Consider the following 22,102-nt stretch of genomic DNA (forward strand, 5'->3'; position numbering starts at 1 on the left):
GAGTCACACACTTCAGCTGTGAAACGGGAGTGAATTCCAGTCCAGTTTTTTGTGGGGGCCTTCCCTGGACTCCCAGAGGCTGTGGACTCTGGAGCTGCTCCAGAAGTCTAACAGAGGGAGGGAGCCTGAGGTTGACTCTCCTCATGTGGGCCTCCTTGGGTTGGTGTTGTGCAAGCAAAGATCAAACACTTAACATTTCCCAGCCTTTCTAGACGGGGTTGGCCATGGGTGTGTGAAGTCAGGGTCCACTCCCTGTTTCTGTGTTGCAGAACTATAGTTAGACTGGATAGGCAAGTCAGGTTATAGGAGTGCTTCTGAGGGGAGAAAATCCTAACCATGGCAGCTTAGATCACATGTGACGGTGGGAAATCTAGCGTCGGCTTCCAAGCACAGGAAACATGCGCACTGGCATGAAAAGACTTCTCCCTGGAAGACAGGGAATAGTGTGCAGTGGAAAGTGGAAGGTAGGGCCTGTTGCAGCAGCAGCAGCAGCAGCAGGAAGAATGGAAGCAAGTAGCAGGAGGTTAAAAGTCCTGGCTCTTCTCTGTACCACCTGCCTGCTGTGAAACCCTAGGCATATTGCTTAACTTCTCTGAATCTCAGTTTCTTCATCTATGAAATGAAGATTATAATAGTACTTTAGAAAGACGTTGCGAGGATGACGTCAGATAAGGTTTAAGTGCTTTGAAGCTTATCTGAGAGAGTAGGTGGTCAAGGAATGTTCCATAATTTTGAACAGACTTTCGTCTTGCTTCTCTACACAAATGAAGTTGTTGGCAGTTTTGCAAAGTCACCTGACCATTCAGAACCTCAGTATTCTTTTCTAGAAAATGAGGTTTACAGTAGATGTTTATGATCTTTTTTTTTCTCATTTAGTGTTCCCCCTCCACAGGGAGGAGGAAAAGGAAGAGGCATGGTTTTTTCAGTAGGATTCAGTTAGCATTGGCCAGAGGTTGGCTCAGTACTGCCAGCTCCCGTTCCTGCAGAACATTCTGTCCATGCTCATTCCTTGACCATATTGTCTATGGCTGCCTCCTGCTGCAACAGCAGAGTTGAGTTTTGGGATATGGCCCACAAATCCTGAAATAAAGTATTTATCATCCTACCCTTTAAGAAAAAGATTGCTGACCTCTGGCCATAGAACAAGGAACAAAAAGAAGGATTGATTCTGAGTTGCATCAATTATGTTAATAGTGAAAGGTGTTAGGGGCACCTGGGTGCCTCAGCTGGTTAAGCATCCAACTCTTGATTTCAGCTCCGGTCATGATCTCACCCTTCATGAAATAGAGCCCTGCGTGCTGTGCACTGATAGTGCAGAGCCTACTTGTGATTCTCTCTCCCCTTCTCTCTCTGCCTCCCCCCACCCCCACTTGTGCGCGTGCGCATTCTCTCTCTCTAAATAAGTAAATAAATAAACTTTTAAAAAAAATAATGAAAACTGCTATAACATTTGTATTATGCTTGATGCTTTCACAACAACCTTTGTCTCTATCTGTACCAGAGCCAAGGGGTGTCATATTTTGTTTGCTAACAAAAAATTTATGAAAAATGATCTTGATGGTTTCTTGGAAATTTTTTCTGATTGGGAAGAAATATTCTATGAGATCCACTTTTGTAACTGTCATATTTTAAACATTGACTTTGGAACCATGGGTCAGTATTGTGCCTTTTATGTATAAATATGAATTTAGTCAAGTCTTTGGGTTACATGTTAGCTTGCCTTGGGAATTTGATTGGTTTGTTAGTTTTAAATGTCTTCACCTTCTTTACTCTTCTTTTTTAGGTGTTAGTAGTAGAACTGGCAAAAGTCAAGATTTGTTTTCATGAAAGACATTTGAATGTATAAACATAGACAAGTTTTTTCTGCCTAAAAGAACTGAATATTACATAGGGAAAATGAAAAATAAAAAGCAAACCAACAGTAGAAAAAAAAGAAAAATTAAAAACATCCAAAATTTAAAAAGAGCCTGAGATGCATGAAATAAAAAGAAAATTACCTTGTAGTATTCTCAATGGCCTCAAGGCTTCTCTCTCTCTCTCTGTCTCACATACACACACACACACACACACACACACACACACATACACACTACCCCCAAATTACTGAAGCCAACTATTTTTTAATAATTTTAAATGACTAGGTGGGGAGAGGAATTGTTGCAAAATTAAAGCAAGTAATAAGGCATATCAATTCCAAAATATTTGCAGATCCCTCTTTTCTAGGGACATCATTAAAGTTATTCCAAATTTTGTCTCAGTAAACAAGTATCCATTGGTTTACAATGATGTTTGGAAATTAAAAGTTTTCTAGAATTCTCTGCTCTCTTCTGGAGAATTTATCTTTTGATTGTATAAAGTAAAGGACATGGAAGACAATCCAAAGATGACTTGTGACAAGAAACACAAGAGGAGGAGGACGTGGGTGGAGGAGTAAAGTCCTGGGTCAAAGTGAGTGGGAGAGGCTGAAAGTCGGGAAGTGGGGGCTTTTCAGATAAAGTATGTGGAGAGCGAGCAAGGACACAATTTGGGAAAACCAAGTGGCTTGAGAGATTGAGTCAGAAAGTGTAGGAGGTGAAGGAAAATAGCAACAGAAAAGTAAGCATCAATGAGGGGAATTTTTTGAACCCAGTTCTTTGGTCTTATCTTTTGAAGGCTGAGATATTGGGAAGGAAGACACAGAAGGAAGGGTCTGAGGATTTCATTGTTTTGTCAGGCGGCTTCTATTCCACTTTCCTATGTGTCACATGGTAATGCAATATATTCAGTTAAGAAATAGTCACTGAGAGGGATGTCTGGGTGGCTTAGTCAGTTAAGTGCTGGACCTTGGCTCAGGTCATGATCTGAGTGAGCTCGAGCCCTGCATTAGGCTCTGTGCTAACAGCTCAGAGCCTGGAGCCTGCTTTGGATTGTGTGTGTGTGTGTGTGTGTGTGTGTGTGTGTGCCCCTCCCCCACTCATGCTCTGTCTCTCTCTTTCTCAAAAATAAATAAGCATTTAAAAATATTAAAAAAAAAGAAATAGTCACTGAGAATTGGTTAAGTCAGGCCTGGTGTAGACATTATGAATTTGAGGGCAAGTAAGCTTGGGTTCATGCCCGTGAGATGCTTAGATTCTAATAGGGAAGACAAACACAGGTAGACCAATTGATTTGTGTGTGTTCATGTGTGTGATGTATAAATCTAATATATATATGCTATATATGTATGAATCTAATATATGAGATATGTGTATCAATATAATGAATGCATCATGTATGTATGTAAATGTGAATTTACAGAGGTATACACGTGTGTTTGCATAAGTAATATACTCAGTGTAAGTATGCTTTCCCCCAAATTCAGCTGGGAGTTGATTTCACATGATCACTGCAACTTGTCACTCGAGCATCCAGTGACCATCTGAAAACATGTCTGTTAAGTTAATATTGTTTGTATTACTCATCAGTAGGACGGGGAGAATGACAATTTAAAATTTTGCATGTATTTCTAGCATTTGTTTACAAGATTTTTAAATATAGAACTTTAGATGCAATTTTAAAGATGTCAACTATTTTTTTTAATATATGAAATTTATTGTCAAATTGGTTTCCATACAACACCCAGTGCTCATCCCAACAGGTGCCCTCCTCAATACCCATCACCCACCCTCCCCTCCCTCCCACCCCCATCAGCCCTCAGTTTGTTCTCAGTTTTTTTTTAAAAAATTTTTTTTTCAACGTTTATTTATTTTTGGGACAGAGAGAGACAGAGCATGAACGGGGGAGGGGCAGAGAGAGAGGGAGACACAGAATCGGAAACAGGCTCCAGGCTCTGAGCCATCAGCCCAGAGCCCGACGCGGGGCTCGAACTCACGGACCGCGAGATCGTGACCTGGCTGAAGTCGGACGCTTAACCGACTGCGCCACCCAGGCGCCCCTGTTCTCAGTTTTTAAGAGTCTCTTATGCTTTGGCTCTCTCCCACTCTAACCTCTTGATGTCAACTATTTTTAAGAGTATAGATTTTAAATTTATTTACTAAATCAAATAATTGTTTGCATTTTGTACATTTTCTCTACTAAATGAAATGTTTAGTTTTTTAAATTATAAAAATAGATGAAATTAGAAAGAATGCTGTGAAATTGTAAAAAGCAATAGGTGCTCTTGGCTGAATAATGTTTCCCCAAAGATGTCAACATCCTAATCCCCAGAACCTGAGAACATGTTGCCTTGCATGGCAAAAGAGACTTGGCAGATATGATCAAATTAAAGATTTTGAGATGAGGAGATTATCCTGGATTATCTGGGTGGGCCCAATGTAATCACAGGTGTCCTTCTGAGACTAAGGATCAGAGTCAGAAGTAGGAGATGTAATGACAGAGCAAGAGGTTGGGACGAGGCAAGGAAGGAGTGAAACAGGCAGCATCTAGAATCTGAAAAAGGCAGAAATGTATTTTTTTCTCTGAACCTCTAAAAAGAGCCCACCCTGCCACCACATTGACTTTAGCCCAATGAACCCTGACTTAGACTTCTGATCTCCGGAACTGTTAGATAATAAATTATATTGCTTTAAGCCACTAACTTGGTGATAATTGGATACAGCAGCAATAGGAAGCTATATAATAGTGAATTATTAGAGGAGAGGGAAAACAGATTTGAAGAAAGGAATGAAACTCTACCATGGTGGATGGATGTGGGAACACTGAGGAAGAGAAGAAAGATTGGGACTGAGAAGACAGAAGCATCCAGCCAATCAAAAAGAAGAGAATGTGCATAGTAACAAGCCATCATCAAAGAGAAGGAATTGTGGAATGCTCTGGTGAACACCAGAACACACACAGGCACTTCTCAGTCTAGTGTTTGTGACTAATCCTTTCTTGCTCAAAAGACCCAAGTTTCCTGCATGAGAAGCCTTTTATAAATCCATCAATCATATATCCATAAGTTCCAGGACTGACTCTTGAGAGGATCATCATACACCTTCCAAAAGCTATGTTTAGTCATAGACAACTAATTATACTTGCTCATTAAAGACTTTGGCCTTTGGGCACAGTGAATGTGTCTAGAAGAGTAGGATTAATCACACTTACAATCCTTGTTCTTCTCAGATACAGTTTATTGATTTATTTATATTTATTTATTTTAAAGAGAGACAGCATGTGTGAGAGGGGGAGAGGGGCAGAGGGAGAGAGATCGAATCTGAAGCAGGCTCCACGCTCAGTGCAGAGCCCAACACGGGGCTCGATTCCACGACCTTGGGATAATAACATAAGCCAAAATCAAAAGTCTGACGCTTAACCGACTGAGCCCCCCAGGCGCCCCTCAGATACATTTTATATGTAAATAAGCAAAATGCATTAATACTTTACTAATCGCTTATTTTTAGTAGCACCCTAAGTTCCAGGCCGCATTCTAAGTGCTTGTGATTGTGAACACAATTGATCATCACTATGACCCTATGTGGGAAGTATTCTTTTATTATCCCTGTTTCACAGATGAGAAAACTGAGACAAGGGTAGCACAAGGTTACACAACTCGTCACTGGCAGAGGCCATCAGGCACCTGAGTGTTAAGTACTAGCCACACAGCCTCCACTATGCTGGGTACAACTAGGTTACCAAATAACATAGTTAAGTACTAAAATATAGCTACATGCAGAGTTCCTTTGGAACAGAGAGAAAGGGGTACCTGCTTGTGTTCAGGGAGTTATGTGTCTGCAGGGCCTTATAAAAGTAAATAAGACATTGCCAGGTGCACAAGAGGCAAGCATATTTCAGGCCACAGATATGCCGTGAGATCAAATATGAAAGGCCAAAAGTACATAGTACGTTTGGACAGAGGTGAGGATTTTGATGAGAGCTTAGGGTGCAGGGGGGTAAATGGTGGGAGATGAGCCTGGAATAGTCGAAAGTGGCTTCAATAAAGAAAGCATCCAGACCAACTTCTTGTTCATCTTATCTGCCCTGTCCAATGTGGTATATGAAATGTGGCTAGTGCAACTAAGGAGGTGAATTTTTGAATTTATTTAATTTTGATTAAATTAAAGTAACCATACATTGCTAGTGGCTACCGTATTGGACAACACAGTCCTACATAAATGTAAGGTGTTTGAATTTTATGGGACCTAGGAACTTAGGATATGTTTGAAGCTGGGGAATGATATGATTGCATGTGTTTTGGAAAAACATTTTAGGGGGTGATGTGTCTTTACTGGGGAGAAAGTAATAATTTGATGTGTGCCTCTGAGCAGTTACAAGAACTTTGAACCATGCAGTCCTATTGCTTTGGTTACATCTGATTGACATGGATTAGGTGTCTGAGCAAAGCTATCCTCTGTGGCTCACCAAAAGCCCAAGAGATGGACTGGTGCAAGGGCTCTACGTGTAGAAACTCAGGTGACTCATCAACTCAAAGCGTTTGTCTCTCTGAGGAGTTACACTCATACATGTAGAGACTCTGATAAACTGGTAACATGGTAGAAAGAAGGAAGAAGAGAATCAGAGGGAGGGGAACTGAGTCATGGTAGAGAGATTCATGGATTTGCTATTGGGTACCAAAATGACCTGTGTTGTTTTTGCAAAGTAACCACCAGGAAATATTATATAATTTCTAAGAAGCCTTCTGACAATGTCTGTCTTCCTTTCAGTCTGCTGAGTCTTTGCACCAAACCTTCTGTGCTGTGAGGGTTAATTTCAACGAATATGGCATTAGGTTGCGTTATTCTACTACAATAAGAAATAAGCATGCACAATTTTCGTCCGAAACATATTAATAGCATTACTTTGTAACAATGTGCCCTAATAGTTTCAGAATGGTTTGCACCACTTAGGCGGCATTGTGGGTTTTTTTTTTTAAGTTTATTTACTTATTTTGAGAGAGAGCGAGGGCAAGCAGGGGAGGGGCACAGAGAGAAAGGAAGAGAGAGAGAATCCCAAGTAGGCTCCACACTGTCAGCACAGAGCCCAATGTGGGACTTGAATTCATGAACCGTGAGATCATGACCTGAGCTGAAGTCAAGAGTTCGATGCTTAACTGACTGAACCACCCAGGCACCCCTAGATAGCATTGTTTATTGATAACAGTAAAACTGACAATTTGTACCTGGTGAGACCCCAGAAGGCCTGGTCACCTAGCAGGAATATGCCTACATGACCAGCAGAGTATAAACAATTCTAGCTGAGACTCCATTTGGGTAATTCATTCATAGTCAGTGGTTCTCTGTGTGGGAGAGAAAGCAGATTCTGCAAAGACCCTTTCAGAGGGGGAATGGCTGGAGCTAGCAAGTAGCTTCTTGGACCATTTACTGTGAAATGCCAGTCTTTACTTCAATGTGGTTGCTACATTTGATCTTGTTCCTGAATTAAACTGTAGATTTCTGAGTGTCATTATTTGGGGGTACTGTGGCTCTTCCCTATTTAATTGCCACTTTTAGTGTGATCCTGTTGGCTGAGACTTCTGGAGCTTATCTCCGATATTTACAACCCGAAAGAGCCTGAGTGACTCAAGAGGGGACAGATCAGAACAGAGAAGAGGCCAGTTGGCAAGTGATTGAAATAGTGTTCCCTCATGATAATGAGGGTCCCAACTCTAGCACAGGTGGTGGGAGTCAAGTAGAAGGAAAAGGTTAGAGTGAAGCAGGAGGTAGGCTTGACAGTGATGGGTGAGTGACCATTTAATTGGATGTGAATGTGGAGAGAGCAAGAGAGGAGACAAGGGTCATGGAGGTTCTAACCTTGGGCAAGAAGTTCAGTTATAGTAATTATTGTTTGAGCAATCTCTATAAAATACTGAGAAATCTTTTCCTGTTTTAAGAGAGCGGTGAGTACTACAAGTGAGTTGAAGAACTGATACTATAGTCTTTAGTTCAGCCTATTATAATCTATAGTTCAGCCTGGGATGGAAAAATCCAATAACAAAATCAGACTTATGAAACAGATAAACTAGATTTTTGGCAAATGGTGAACACCCCTCTTGTATGCCCACTTGTTTACCATCATTATTCCTTCATTAAATCAATAATTAGTGAGTGCTATTATGAGTCAGGAAAGGTGCTACATGTTTAGGATACAGACAATGTCAACCCTGCTCTCTGGTCTCAAGGGGCTTGTGATGTAATACCATGAGGTACTGGAGAGACTGGAGTAAAGTGGAAGCACTGACTGTGAATCGAAAAAAAAATCAGACATGAGGATCATGAAATTATGAACTCACAATCTGAAAGTAAGGACTTTAATTATAAAAATTGATTTGCCAAAAAAAAATAATAACAGCAGATTTGCCATTCTAAGTTTTTCAGTGAAAGGAAGAGCAATTCTTCCTTTTAACCCCTACAAAATTGTTTATTTCAGCCGTAAGCAGGAGGCTTGCACTGTTTGCAGCGTAGCTCACTTTTGTCTATAGGAAACTAGGAAACTGTGGGCAGACATATACCACCCTGAGGAACTATCACTGCTGCTGCAAAAATGCTGGTTTAGGTGGTGCTGGAACGAGGAGGAAAGTAGCAGAAGTTTCACGCGGGCTTTGTCAACTCTGGCACTATTGAGGAGAATCTGGCTGCAAGTCCTACTTACCCAACTGTATCTCTGCTCCTACTTCCCTCATTAATTGGACCAGCCATGCCTCACACTGCCTTACACTGCCAGGTCCTGAATTATAGTCATAAGCAGGAATCTGAAAGACCTTAAGAAGCAAATCTAGGAAGGCAGAGTGGGTGGATGGCTTTTTCCCCCTTCAACCATCTAATCAATGTTCACGCAAACTTCAAAACTCAGTATCAACATCAGCCCCCAGGTCCAGGTAGAGTTCTTCAGTTTCTCTACCGTGTAACTATGCTCATAAAATTGCTGTGTATTGCTTTATCCTGATGTATTATAGCTATTTAACTTAATGTCTGTCTCCCCCAACATGAATTCCTGGAGAGCAAGCACTGGATCTCATTAAGTTTCCTGTCCTTTGAATTGAAACAGTACTAAAGCATAGTAAGTACTTAATATTTGTTAAATGAGCAAATTGTTGAAGAAGACAAGTGAGAATAAGAGGGATAAATTGATAAATCCATTATAGAGGACAATTTGGTATTATTTACCTACCAACATTACACGTATAAATTCCTGGATCCAGCAGTTATGTCTATAAGAATTTATCCTAGATATATATAGGTACATGTACCAAATATTTATGTACAGTGTTACTCACTGTAGCATTGTTTGTTAGCAGAAGTTTAGACATGATGGAAATGTCCATTTATAGTGGATTAATAAAATAGATTATGACATACCCATACAATGGAAGGCCAATCAGCTAATGAAAAACACAGTGTGGAAAGATTTTCAGGATATAATGTTAAAGCAAAAAATAAATAAATTAATAAGATTCAGAACAGTGTAATATGCAAACATTTGTATAAAAAATGGAGGAAATATCTGTATCTTACATTTTCTCTTATATGTATAAATGTCTTTGGAATGACCCAGAAGAAACTAAATAATTGCCCATTCCTCTTTTTTGGAGATCAAGGTTTGGGGAGTGAGGGAGACTTTTCACTGTCTTTCTTTCTATACCTTTAATTTCTGAAAAATGTAAATATATGGCTGATTCAAAATACATTGTGTAGGGGTGTCTGGGTGGCTAGGTTGGTCAGACTCTTGATTTCAGCTCAGGTCATGATCTCATGATTTGTGAGTTTGAGCCTAGCATTGGGCTCCATGTTCTCTCTCTTCCTGTCTCTGCCCCTTTCCTACTCACTCTCTCTCAAAATGAATAAAATAAACTTAGAAAAAAAGAAAAGAAAAATATATTGCGTAAATATTTTTTAAAAAGAAAACTGCCTATGATGGTTATAACAAGTTTATTCATAATTGCCAAAAGTTGGAAGCAAATAAGATGTTTTTCATTAGGCAAATGGAAAAATAAACTGGTATATCCAGACAATGGAATAGTTAAAAAGCGATGAGCTGTCAAGCAATGAAAACACATGGAAGAACCTTAAATGCATATTGCAAAATGAAAGAAGCCAATATGAAAAGGCTACCTAGTATATTATTCCAACAAGATGACATTTTGGAAAGGCAAAACTGTGTAGACAGTAATGCCAGTGATTGCCAGAGACTGGGGGGAGGGAGGAATGACTAGGCAGAGCACAGAGGATTTTTAGAGCAGTGAAACTATTATGCAGAATACCATAATAATGGATACATATCATTGTCCATTCATCCAAATCCATAGAATGTACAGCACCAGGAATGATGTCCTAATGTAAATTATGGACTTTGAGTAATAATGATGTGTCTGTGTAGATTCATCCATTTAACAAATGTACCAGTCTGGTGTGAAATGTTAACAGAGGAGGCTGTACATGTGTAGGGGGAGGGGGTGTATGGGATTCTCTGTACCTGACTCTCAATTTTGCTAAGAACCAAAAGTTGCTATAAAAATAGTCTTAAACAAAGAAGTATTCCTTAAATAAAGAAAGAAAAGAAAACTGATGAGTTAGATTTACACTATAATTAAAGGACCCTAGATTCTGAAGCCACTCAAGGCCATTCTCTGGTTTAACATTGCAATCTAACACATGTGGGCTATGAGGATATAAGTGTATAAGTATGTATACATGCATACATACATGCATATATATGTATATACACACACACACACACACACGCACACACACACACACATTAACTATTAAAAGCCATTGTACTTTCCTGCCACCTATTAGTTAGTGCTTAGGCCTGCTATAAGTTTAGCTCACCCTCTGGTCTAGCCATAGTTTGGATCAAATACTCATATTCCTTTCTGGCACTTTGGAGAGATGGTGGAGGTTCCCACCCAAGAAGGTGGACTCTGCAGTCAGTGTGCCTAGATTGGATTTCCAGACACATCTAATTCCTAGCTGTGTTAACCTTAGTCTTTTGCTTTATTATCTCTATCATGGATATAACAGCAGTTCCTATAGTGTAGGGTTTTTGTGAAGATCAAATGAAATAATACATGTGAAGCACTTAGCAGTAATCGGCACATATTTAAACTATCGGTGTTGCTATTTTTATTGTTATTTTTATCATCAGCATTACAATCATCATCAACCATGCCTAATCTCTGCCTGTTTGTAGCATGAAGAGTCAGAAAGGACTCTCAGCTGAGTCCTCCTGGTTCTTCCTGACATTTGCTATAAACCTAAGGTTTGAAGTCCTGGTTAAAAAAATTGTGACATCTTCATTGTGACCTGCCAGTTGGTAAAGAAATAGATCTCATCAGTCTCACTATACCAGGAAAGACATGGGCATAAGGGTTAAGTGATTTGCCCACAGTGAAGAGTGGATCTGTAAGGAAAGAGAACCCAGGCCCCTGTGCGTTCTCCACTGTGCTCTCCATTAGTCTGCATTATGCTGGCACCATCAAAGTGCATTAAGCAATGCACCAGCTCTTGAAGTGCTGACAGTAATTCATTAATTCTGACATCTGTCTACTCCCAGCCAAAGGGAAATTGGGTTTGCAAGTATCATCCTAATGATATATCTTTGTTTTAGCATGCCCATAACATTTTTTCCATCTGGGAGGAAGAAGGGGAACCCTGTATCTTTCAACCCTCAGAGACACTAGGTAATAGATGAGAGAACTTTGAGATGCTGATTTGTCCTATTTGCATTTTTTGCATTTTCACATCACTTTTGGAATCTCTCTGGGGTGAGGAGGTATCTTAGTCTGTTCAGGCTGCTATAACAATATCCCAGACTGGGCAGCTTATAAGCAACAGAAATTTAACTTCCACTGTTCTGGAGTCTGGGGGGTCTGAGATCAAGATGCCAGCATGGTTGGGTGAGGCTCCTCTTCCTGGTTCATAGCCTGTGCCTTCTCACTGTGTCCTCACATGAAGGAAGAAGCTAGAGAGTTCTGAAGGGTCTCTTTTATAAGAACATTATTCCCATTCATGAGGGTTCCACCCTCACAACCTAAGCACCCCCCAAAGGCCCTGCCTCCAATCCTATCCTTTTTGGGAGTTAGGATTCCAACATCTGAATTTCAGGGAGACACAAACATTCAGACCATAGTACGAGGAGACAATCATTTAATAACAATTATTAAGTTAATATATGAAAAGTACTTAGAAATTCAATGCCTGAAACATTAACAGTGCTATATAAGTATTTACTATCCTCATTATTATATAGTAATAAGCAATAAGTGCTCATTTTGGCTGATTTATTCATTGGATAGAAGACATAGAAAAAACACTGTTCTATTTCAGGAGATATACTCAGCCAAAAAGGTTTGCTTTACAAACTTCATCGTATCCATCCAGGCAGCCACCACGAAGCAATTGGCATTAGCATCTGCAATAAAACATTGGCCATCCCCAGGATAGGAGCTATGTTCTAAAGAGACCTCAAGAACTCAGACATGTACAGTGAGATAGGCATGATGAAACAAAGTTATTCCAAGCATGCTCAAGGCTTCCCAGTTCAAGGCCGGAGTGAAACCAAGGCCAAACCCATTTGGCCACCTCCACACCCAGACGCATTCTTGATTGACCTCTTAAAGCTTTGAGAGCCACAAGGAGGTATGCATTTTCCTCAAGTGTTTAGAATTAGCCCCCTTTTAAATCAAAGATTTGGTTCTAAATGAAAAGACACTGGTGTGGCTTAGTGGTACGGGCTCCTTGTATATAAAATAAGAGGAACCATCAATTACGTGCAGGAATAATTGCTTGGGAGTTCAAAAGCCTAGGATGTATCTTGAGCAGTATATTTTACTTCATTAAAACTTAAAAACTTATTTTTCTCGTTCTATATTTTATGAGGACAAAAACATACACTTAAACATTCTATAATGTAAGTTACTACCTGTCCCTACAAGCTGGCTCTGAAACTGTTTTAGCCCTTCATTTGGCAAAATGAATGCTGAATCATGCTGAATATAACTTCTGATTTATTTTGCTGAATATAATGTCTTTATAATGCTGCATATAACTCCTGATTTATTTTTTGAATTGAGCCAAACATGTTTTTACAATTTTCTAATCTATAGTATTAAATCCAACCTAAATTCAACCAACATTTATGGGCAGCACAGAAATTTAGAACACATTTCTTTTTTAAGTTTATTTATTATTTATTTATTTGTTTGTTTATGTATTTATTTATTTTGAGAGAGAGACAGAGAGAGAGAGCAAGTAGAGAAGGGGCAGAGAGAGAATCCCAAGCAGGCTCTGTACTGTCAGCACAGAGCCTGAGGTGGGGCTCAAATCCACAAATCACGTGATCATGACCTGAGCCAAAGCCGGATGCTCAAAGGACTGAGCCACCCAGGCACCCCTATTTCTAAAATATTTTGGGTTTATAAAATTCCGTAGAAGGACCAAATAGACATGTATATGGATGTTTACTTTTAAAGAACATTTTTCCATTTTCCATTTTCAAATTCTTCAGCCCAGAGAGAGGACACATCAGAATAGTGATGTCCTAGTTTATAATGAATGCATATTGCCTGTACCTTCTAACCTGAACATTTTTCTACTCTTGTTACAGTCACTTCTGTGCTATAGCTCAGCTGGACTGTAATTTTTAGGAGCTGTCTTGAAAATGGGAGCATTCGGTTAATTGTTGAAATGATGGATGCATAAAGATGACCCTGGGAGTTCTAATGACTTGACTTCTCTCAGTAATGTTCTCCAAGTTTGCTAAGCTTCTTGCAAAGCCTCCCAGGCTATTATGGAAGGTGCATTTCAGAAGCTGTGGTAGGAACCCCCCCCGGCATGACTTTTGTGCATTGTTGCTTCCCCATCAGATGCAGGTGTTGATGCTGGAATCTACTTCTGCCCTCAGATGTGAAAGAACTTTCAAGCATCTTTGTCACATTTTTATCTATGTCAAAATAATAAAAGGATCAGAATTCTTATATTTCAGAATGTATTTTTCCTCTGATGGTTTTACAAAATATCCCATGTGTAGAACTTGTGTTGTTTCTTTAAAAAATTTTTTTTTAATGTTTATTTATTTATGAGAGAGAGAGAGCGTGAGCAGGGGAGGGGCAGAGAGAGAGGGAGCCACAGAATCTGAAGCAGGCTCTAGGCTCTGAGCTGTCAGCACAGAGCCTGATGTGGGGCTCGAACTCAGGAACCGTGAGATCATGACTCCAGCCGAAGTCAGACACCCACTGACTAAGCCACGCAGGAGCCCCGAACTTGTGTTGTTTCATATTTCCTGAGCTCAGAGTTTCAAAGGACTTTTCTATCCTAAAGAATGTTGGTTCCCACAGTGGACTTCCCATCTTGTGCATCTGTGCCCCAGCCTTCCAGCCACTATGGGTAGAGAGAGAAAACAATCCTTCCTACCTTAAATTTTTGTTTTATTTTGAAGAGAATCCAAAATAGGTTGGGTACCATGCCTCCTTGTCCTTGATAGAGTTGTGTGTATTGTTGATGTCAATTAAAAGGGCGATAACAGGAGCACATTCTTTTTGGCATAACGAGGCCATAACTTACACAAAGAATTCACCAAACAAAGACAGTAGGTCCATGAGTGAGCCTGTTTTAATTGAATTGGTATTTATACAAGGTGACACCCTCTTTCACACCACCCACCTCCTCCCTGGGTGACTCAGCCACTGAGCGAGAAGCCTCTGAACTGTTCATTAACACAGTCAAGTAGAGGTGGAAACGACATTCATTAAAACTCCAGGTACACATTAGTTTCAGCAAGATCCACCTGGGGAACCACTGAAGGCAGTTCAGACACAAAGTCCCGGTTTTCTGCCCAAGAGAGGTAAGTTGAATTATATTTGCAAACATAAACATATCTGCTTTATGTGTGTAACTTACCCTGTTTTCTTTGCAATTGATTAAAATCAGAACTTACTGTATTAACTTTGTCTTTTCTCCAGTTAAATTTTGACAGCTTCCAAGGGGACTGCTCTGCTTGTCAACAGCTTTGCTGCTGAGTGTGATTTTATATGGCATTGCCTTTTAACTTCTCTGCAACTTAACACATTTCCGGGCAGCAGAGAAATGAGAACCTCTTTGAGTTTCTGTGTGGGAGCTGTCAGCTGGTGAATCCTGTCACCCATAAGGATAGTAAATTCTTCAAGGCAATTCTATTGTCTCAAGTGACTATAAAAGCATTTTTTAAAGGGACCTCCCTGTTTTCACAGATGATGCTTTTACTGAAATGGTGAACTCCATTGTTTCATAGATGTTTTTCTTGCCTGCTAAAAACACTGCAATCACCGAGCTGTGGGGGAGAGATGCCAAGCCCATATCCCCTGTATCCTATCTTCCCCCAGTAAGAAAAATCACATTTCTTGCATGAGTGTACCATGGGATAAAGCAAGGTGGGTGAATTGGCAGGAGCGTGGCATCCTCCAGGGATTCCTGTGCAATTGGCTAACTTTTCTATATTATATCCTGGGTTCTAATCTGAGAATTGATTAATGTAGATGGGGGCCAATTTTCCACCTCTATTTATATCCTAGTCCTAAAAAATCAGTTTTAGAAACAGATTCTTTGATAGGAATAGAAAAGTTATTCTAAGCAGGCTTTCCTTTGTAATTGATAGCAAAGCCAACTTCTCTGACTGGTGTTTGTTTCTCCACCTTTTCCATTCATGATACAGAGCTGTAGGAAGGAATCCAACCCACCATCACTTGTCGTCTGTAACAGGAGCTCTGTCCCCTCCAAAGGGGTGTTTCCCACAGCACACCTGGCTCTGCCTTACGTTCTAACGTTCTCATCACTTCCCATTGGTGACCAGGTCATGTGTGTCTCAGAGATTGAAAGGTCAATTCCCAAAGGTTTACTGAGGAACTTTATAACTTGGCTTTCAAACATCTATAGTAATCAGCATTTGTAGTTTATAAGTTGAGTTTTCGTGAAATGAGATCAAATTTAACACTGGCTTTCACTTTCACAGTTGATATAACAGATACAGTCTTTCTGATATTTGTTGTACTCCAATTTTTATTGGAACAATCAATTTGAGAAAACTGAGATATGTTATCAGTAGAAATTTTAGTAAAACATTTGGTTGATTTTAAATATCATGTGACACAGAACACATGAACAAGCTAGGGTTCTTATTAAAATTTTAGCTTCATGTAAATCTTTAATCCAGTTGACATAAATTTGATTCGTACGGAGCATAGCCTTGTCTAGTCTAACCCATGAATTTTTTAGATGAGGACAACAAAAACATCAATGTTGAGCAACTTGCCAAGACATAGTTAACAGAACCAGAACGAGAAGACTGACCTTTGTCTTACTGAATTTTTTCAATAATTTTTTCAAATTTCTTTCACATAAAATATATAGTAGCAATAAATGAGCTTCCCTCTGGCTTTATAAAAGGGCTAAAATGATATAGAAATAAGAATGTCTTTATCCAGTAATATACTTGTGTGTATAGTGTGACCATGACATAATGAGACATTTTTATTTGTGGTTTCTGGGCTCAGTCTTGTTATTCATTGTGTTCCCAGAGTTTCCATCCAAGGAGCGGTCAGCCCTCTGTAGGAAGGCAATGTGGCATGTGTGGAGGTTGTGGTGCACCTAATCAGTGACATCCTCAGCTCAGCCACCATTCTGTAGCTGCAGTACCATTCTGCTTTCCTGGTTGTCTTCTCCAACCACTGGAGTTTTGACTGAAATACCTAAAACAATCATTTTTCTGTAAACAAAACAAAGAGAATATGCTCTGAATGGCTGAACTCGTGCTGTGGAATGAGCTGCATATAATTCACTAACATGATTTAACTGAGGGTGTCCCTAAGTTTCAGGCATTAACTTGAAGCATTCTTTAAGAAGGAAGTAATAAAATCCTTGGCCAGCAGTCCAAAGGAAATCTCTGTTGTCCCACACAGTTTGTCTTCTGATACTATCTGTGTCTAGGCCATTTGTTGCTCAAATTTCCTTTTCTCTTGCTGAGAACTTTGAAATAAGCGTTTTATGTATTAATATCTATGTACTTCAGTTGCTCAGAATTTACCTTTTAATCAAAAGTCTTCATCACATGTGTTTCTTAAGTGTTTCTAGTTTACTGTTGTAAAAATCCATGTGATTTTAGAATTTGGGAAAGGCCCTTCTTCAAATGGATGCTTTGTCAAATGACAGCTATATTTATCAGATTGCATTTTATGTTAGCTGCTAAACTTATTAAGGGTATAAGTCATCCTTTTATTGTGATTATTAATTGGAAGAGTGTATTTAATGGCTGTCCATTAAATGACAACTGGCTTACTTCTAGACATGAGAATTAATGTTGCTGAATCCTCATCATAGATGTGTATTGAGAGCTCTAAGCATCTAAATTATTTATTCTACATTTCTAGACCCAAGTTTCCCTGGCCTAAAATATGATTAAGTCCCCTTTATATGGAACCTCCTGGGGGAAAGTAATGTAGATCATAGTTTCAAACTGGAATATCAACATCCCAGGAGACTGGCGGTATTTGAGAAAATGTACAGATGCCTCATGGTACATCTGCACTGAGAGCTAATTTTAGTTAAAACGTTTTGTAGAAAAATGCTCTGCAACAATTCTTCCCTTTTCTCCATTCCTTCCCAGCATCCTCTCCTTTGTCATTAGGTAAAAGTTTGAAAGGAATTCATGTAAAAAAAACTGCAGGAGGTTAGAGTACAGAGAGACTTGGATTTAATCGTTATCCTACTTTGAACCAAGGGTAACTTGTACAATCATGCATATCTCACAGCACCAGTACATAAAAAGAAATTTTAGAATTCTTAATGACATATGTATTGTATTACTATTTCTTTTAAAATAGCACAAAGAAAAGTAAAACATCAAAAAAATCTCTGAAAAAAAATCTCCAAAAGAAAAATGTGGGACCCTGATTTTTAAAAAATCACAAAAATTTACTGTAAGAAACAAAGAATTTTTTGAGTAAAACCTTCCTGGATGGACAGTTTGAATATCATAAATGTCACCTCTTCCCAAATAATTTTATAGGGTTCATGCAATTCTGATCAAAAGTTCCAAAAGAATATTTATTTTTGAAATAGATGAAATAATTTTAAAGTTTATCTGAAAGAAATAAATAGATGGGAATATCTGATAGCATTTATACATAGGAAATTAATTAGGGGTGCTTCCACTGGCACTAAAATGTATTATAAAAAGATAATAATTAAAGTTTGTTTCTATTGCAAGAAACTAAAAACAGATTTCTGGAACATACAGCCACATTCTAGAATATGTAAGAATTTTATATGTGACAAAGGAAAAATCATATGTCAATAGGAAAGGGATTCATTCCACCATTAGCCAAATACCTCCATATGTATTAGAGTTTCCATGTAACAATAAAGTATTTTCTTATTTATTTATTTATTTATTTATTATTTATTTACTTATAATTTTTTTAGGAAGAGGAAGAGTGCACACATGCAGAGGAGATGGGTAAAGGGAAAGAGAGAGAGAGAGAGAGAGAGAGAGAGAGAGAGAGAGAGAGAATATTAAGCAGGCTCCACACTCAGCATGGAGCCTCATGCAGGGCTCAATCCCATGACCCTGGGATCATGACCTGAACCAAAATCAAGAGTCAGACACTTAACTGAGTGAGCCAGTTTTTAAAATTTTCAAAAAAATTATAAGAAAACATGTGTAAACATTTAATTAATCTTATTTGTCCAACAAATATCCCTCTAGAACTGATTATGTGCCACGTACTGTAATAAGTTCTGGAAACACAACTCTGGCAAAGATGGTCTTGTTTCTCAATTTCTCAATTTTCTCAAGATTTACTCTGTGTGTATGTGTGTGTGCATGCATGTTGTGCCCTGGGGATAGAAGGATAGTCAGCCACACTAACAGGCAATCTGTTTGGTAAATGTTTTTATGGAGAGATACTCTTTGCTATTTCAACACTTGGTAGGGCCTTTAATTCAGCCTGGGAAGGTGGGGGGCCAGGTTGCAATGGTGTCACTGAATGCTTCTGGGAGGTTATGTGACCTGAAGAATGAATAGAAGTCTTTCCTGAAAAGAGAGTAAGGGGCAAGGAAAGCTCAGAATGAAGACTGTTTTAGGCATAGTGCAGAGAGTAAGCAACAGCCTAAAGGTGGTAAAATTGATGAAACCCTCAAGGAATTGGCATGACTTAGTGTGGCTGAAACTAGAGCTTGAGTGAGGAATGGAGAGTGGGGAGAGATGAGGCAGCATCTGTGGACCTGTGAGCCTTGTTAACAACTTGACTTTTATCCTGACGGAGATGAAGCACCACTGAAGAGTTTTAAGCAAGATGGTGGCTGCTTCGGTAGAGAATGGGTTAGAAGAGATTAAGTCTAGACACTTGGGAATACACCTAGGAAGCTGTTAAAATAGTAACAAAGAGATTATGGCAGTTTGAATTGGTAGCTTGAATACAGAAAGAAATACAATCGAGAGATATGTAGGAATACAATAGAATAGAATCTCTTTAAATTATTAAAGAGATTAATAAATGGTAATTCTAAGTGCTGGCAAATGTATGGACATTTATATGCTGCTGGTGCATTATAAACTGACAAGGTTTAAGGAAGGAGATTTGACAATAGGGATCAAGAAGATTTTAGAAGTTATATCCCTTAGCAAGTAATTTCACTTTTAGGGATCCATCCAAAGAAAATAATCAGACATGTGATCAAAGATTTTTGTATGGTTTTGTTGGAAACAACAGAGAAATTATGTTATAATAATAGATGGTCACATAAAATGAAATATATTTTAGTTGCAGAAGGAATAATCATTTAAATATTTTTAATGACTTTGAAAAATGTGGATCAGTGAAATCTAATAGGCAAAGAGAACCTTTGAAGAAAATAATGATACATGAAAGGTGTCTCATTTTTTCTTTGTGCTTTCTTTGACTTTATGCATTTTCTACTGAGCATGTATTACTGATATAATGAAAAAGATGATGTGTAAAATTGGGATAAAGAATGACCTTATGACAGAGCCATTGTGAATGTGAAATATGGTAAAGTACTTACAGTAACTAATGGGGTTTTGGATCATAGTCCTTGGTAAAAATTTGGGTTTTAATTCATTTAACAAATGCTTTCGGATAGAACTGAAAATAGCCCATGAGAGGCACTGGGTGGATCAGTCAGTTAAGCATCTGACTCTTGATTTCAGCTCAGGTCATGATTTCATGGTTCATGAGACTGAGCCCCATGTCCGGCTCTAGGCTGGTGACTTGGAGCCTGCTTGGGATCCTCTTTCTCCCTCTCTCTCTCTCTCTTTCTCTGCCCCTTCCTTGCTCTCTCACCTCTCAAAATAAAGAAATAAACTTAAAAAAAAAGGAAATAGCCCATGAAGGGCTAAGGTGATAGATAATTTTTGTTAGTGTTTTTTACTAATGAATATTAGATCAGTGTCTTTAATAAAGTGAAACAGATCATTGTCCCAGACAGTAAGACTCTTCATGCTAGAACTTGATGCTGTCATTCCATGGAAAAGCTAGGTGGTAGCAACCCGGGCAGGTGGGGGCTCATAGTAAAAATAGAACAGTCAGAAAATTTTATGGTGGGTACCAGAGAACCGGTAGCATGTAGACATCTGGCTGGTTGAAAGCTTTCACCTGCACTACATTCCCAACTGTTTCACCATCAGTAAGCAAGTTTCCCAGTGCTAAGCTCAGACTGTGAGGCTGTGTGACTAAAGAAATAGCAAATTTCTAACCATCCCAGCAAGCTAAATGAGTCCTTACCAGCCTGATAATTATTGGATTTCCTTCTACGCTGCATGTGAAGGCTAAACACTATCCATTAATTTAAATGGACTTGTTAATGTTTGCTCTTCATGAAGACCTGTTTGTTTTCTCCTTCAAGGATATTTCATGTTCTTTTAGGTGGTAATTGTTGTTTGGGGTTTGTTTTATTTATTTTCCAGAAACTAAGGCTTCTCTTTATTGGTTTGTAATTACCGGGCTCCTCTTATTCTTCTATAGAAAATAGTTTAGTAGCATTTGTCTTTTTCCAGTTTCTAGGGGGTTTTCCCAGTTACTAGTGATTTTTGGGAAGCAAGTCCTGGTGCGTATGGCACTATTATTGAGCCGTGAAACCCTCTAGACTTTCATACACAGAGGTGAATGTACATATGCCATTTTCTAGCCATTTTTGCTATATTTATTTCCTTATTCTACCTTAGCTTCTTTTTTTTTTTTTTTTTTTTTTAAATTTTTTTTTCAACGTTTTTATTTATTTTGGGGACAGAGAGAGACAGAGCATGAACGGGGGAGGGGCAGAGAGAGAGGGAGACACAGAATCGGAAACAGGCTCCAGGCTCTGAGCCATCAGCCCAGAGCCCGACGCGGGGCTCGAACTCACGGACCGCGAGATCGTGACCTGGCTGAAGTCGGACGCTCAACCGACTGCGCCACCCAGGCGCCCCTACCTTAGCTTCTTAATACTTTCCATCACTACAGTGATTTCCCCTAGGCGACTCTTTGAGTTCTTTTTCATAAAGATATAAGGTGTATTAGAAGTTTGAGGGGCGCCTGGGTGGCTCAGTCAGTTAAGCGTCCGACTTCGGCTCAGGTCATGATCTCACGGTTCGTGGGTCCGAGCCCCGCGTCGGGCTCTGTGCTGACAGCTCAGAGCCTGGAGCCTGTTTCAGATTCTGTGTCTACCTCTCTCTTTGCCCCTCCCCCACTCGCGCTCTGTCTCTCTCTGTCTCAAAAATAAATAAACATTAAAAAAATTTTTTTTAAATTTTTAAAAAATAAAAAAGAAGTTTGATAAATTGGAAGATTTTGGAGTTAAAATATCGAAATATCACTCAATGCAGATCTCTGCATACCTTGGTACAATGATCCAAGAAAGCCTACTCCAATCTTACTCTCGGTTGAGGTCCATCAGCAATCTACAGTGGAGGAAAAGTCATTCTTCTCACCCTTTCTTTTAGCCTGTCACTTTCCACCCATCAGTCCCTTTTGTTTCCTGGGCTTCTGGGACAGGAACTTCATTACCAGGTTGAATACCAGCTGTGCACTAGCTATGCAGCCTCAGGTAAGCTACTCATCCTAAAACCTCTTTCCAGAAACAACTACTTTCAGCCACTGCCCACATTTCCAACTCTTGCCCTACCTTCTGCAAAGAGTCTGACTTCATTGAAATCATTCATCATAAAGTTTCATTTAAGT

General features: G+C 39.2%; 1 protein-coding gene across 15 annotated transcripts in view; it reads left to right on the forward strand.

Annotated features, from left to right (window-relative positions):
- The window catches only part of SCEL (sciellin), a 175,696-nt gene that overhangs the window by 49,007 nt on the left and 104,587 nt on the right, over positions 1-22,102 (forward strand). For 7 of the 15 annotated variants that reach the window (XM_043581090.1, XM_043581027.1, XM_043581039.1 and 4 more), the window contains exon 1: positions 14,584-14,736. The exons of 1 other annotated variant lie outside the window; for it this stretch is intronic. The gene's annotated coding sequence lies outside the window, so the exon portion shown is untranslated. Of the gene's footprint in view, positions 1-14,582; positions 14,737-22,102 lie in introns of those variants that run through there. 7 more of the 15 variants (XM_043581011.1, XM_043581034.1, XM_043581100.1 and 4 more) reach the window with 3 other exon arrangements.

This window comes from Prionailurus bengalensis, chromosome A1 (assembly GCF_016509475.1).
Source record: "Prionailurus bengalensis isolate Pbe53 chromosome A1, Fcat_Pben_1.1_paternal_pri, whole genome shotgun sequence".
Taxonomy (NCBI): domain Eukaryota; kingdom Metazoa; phylum Chordata; class Mammalia; order Carnivora; family Felidae; genus Prionailurus; species Prionailurus bengalensis.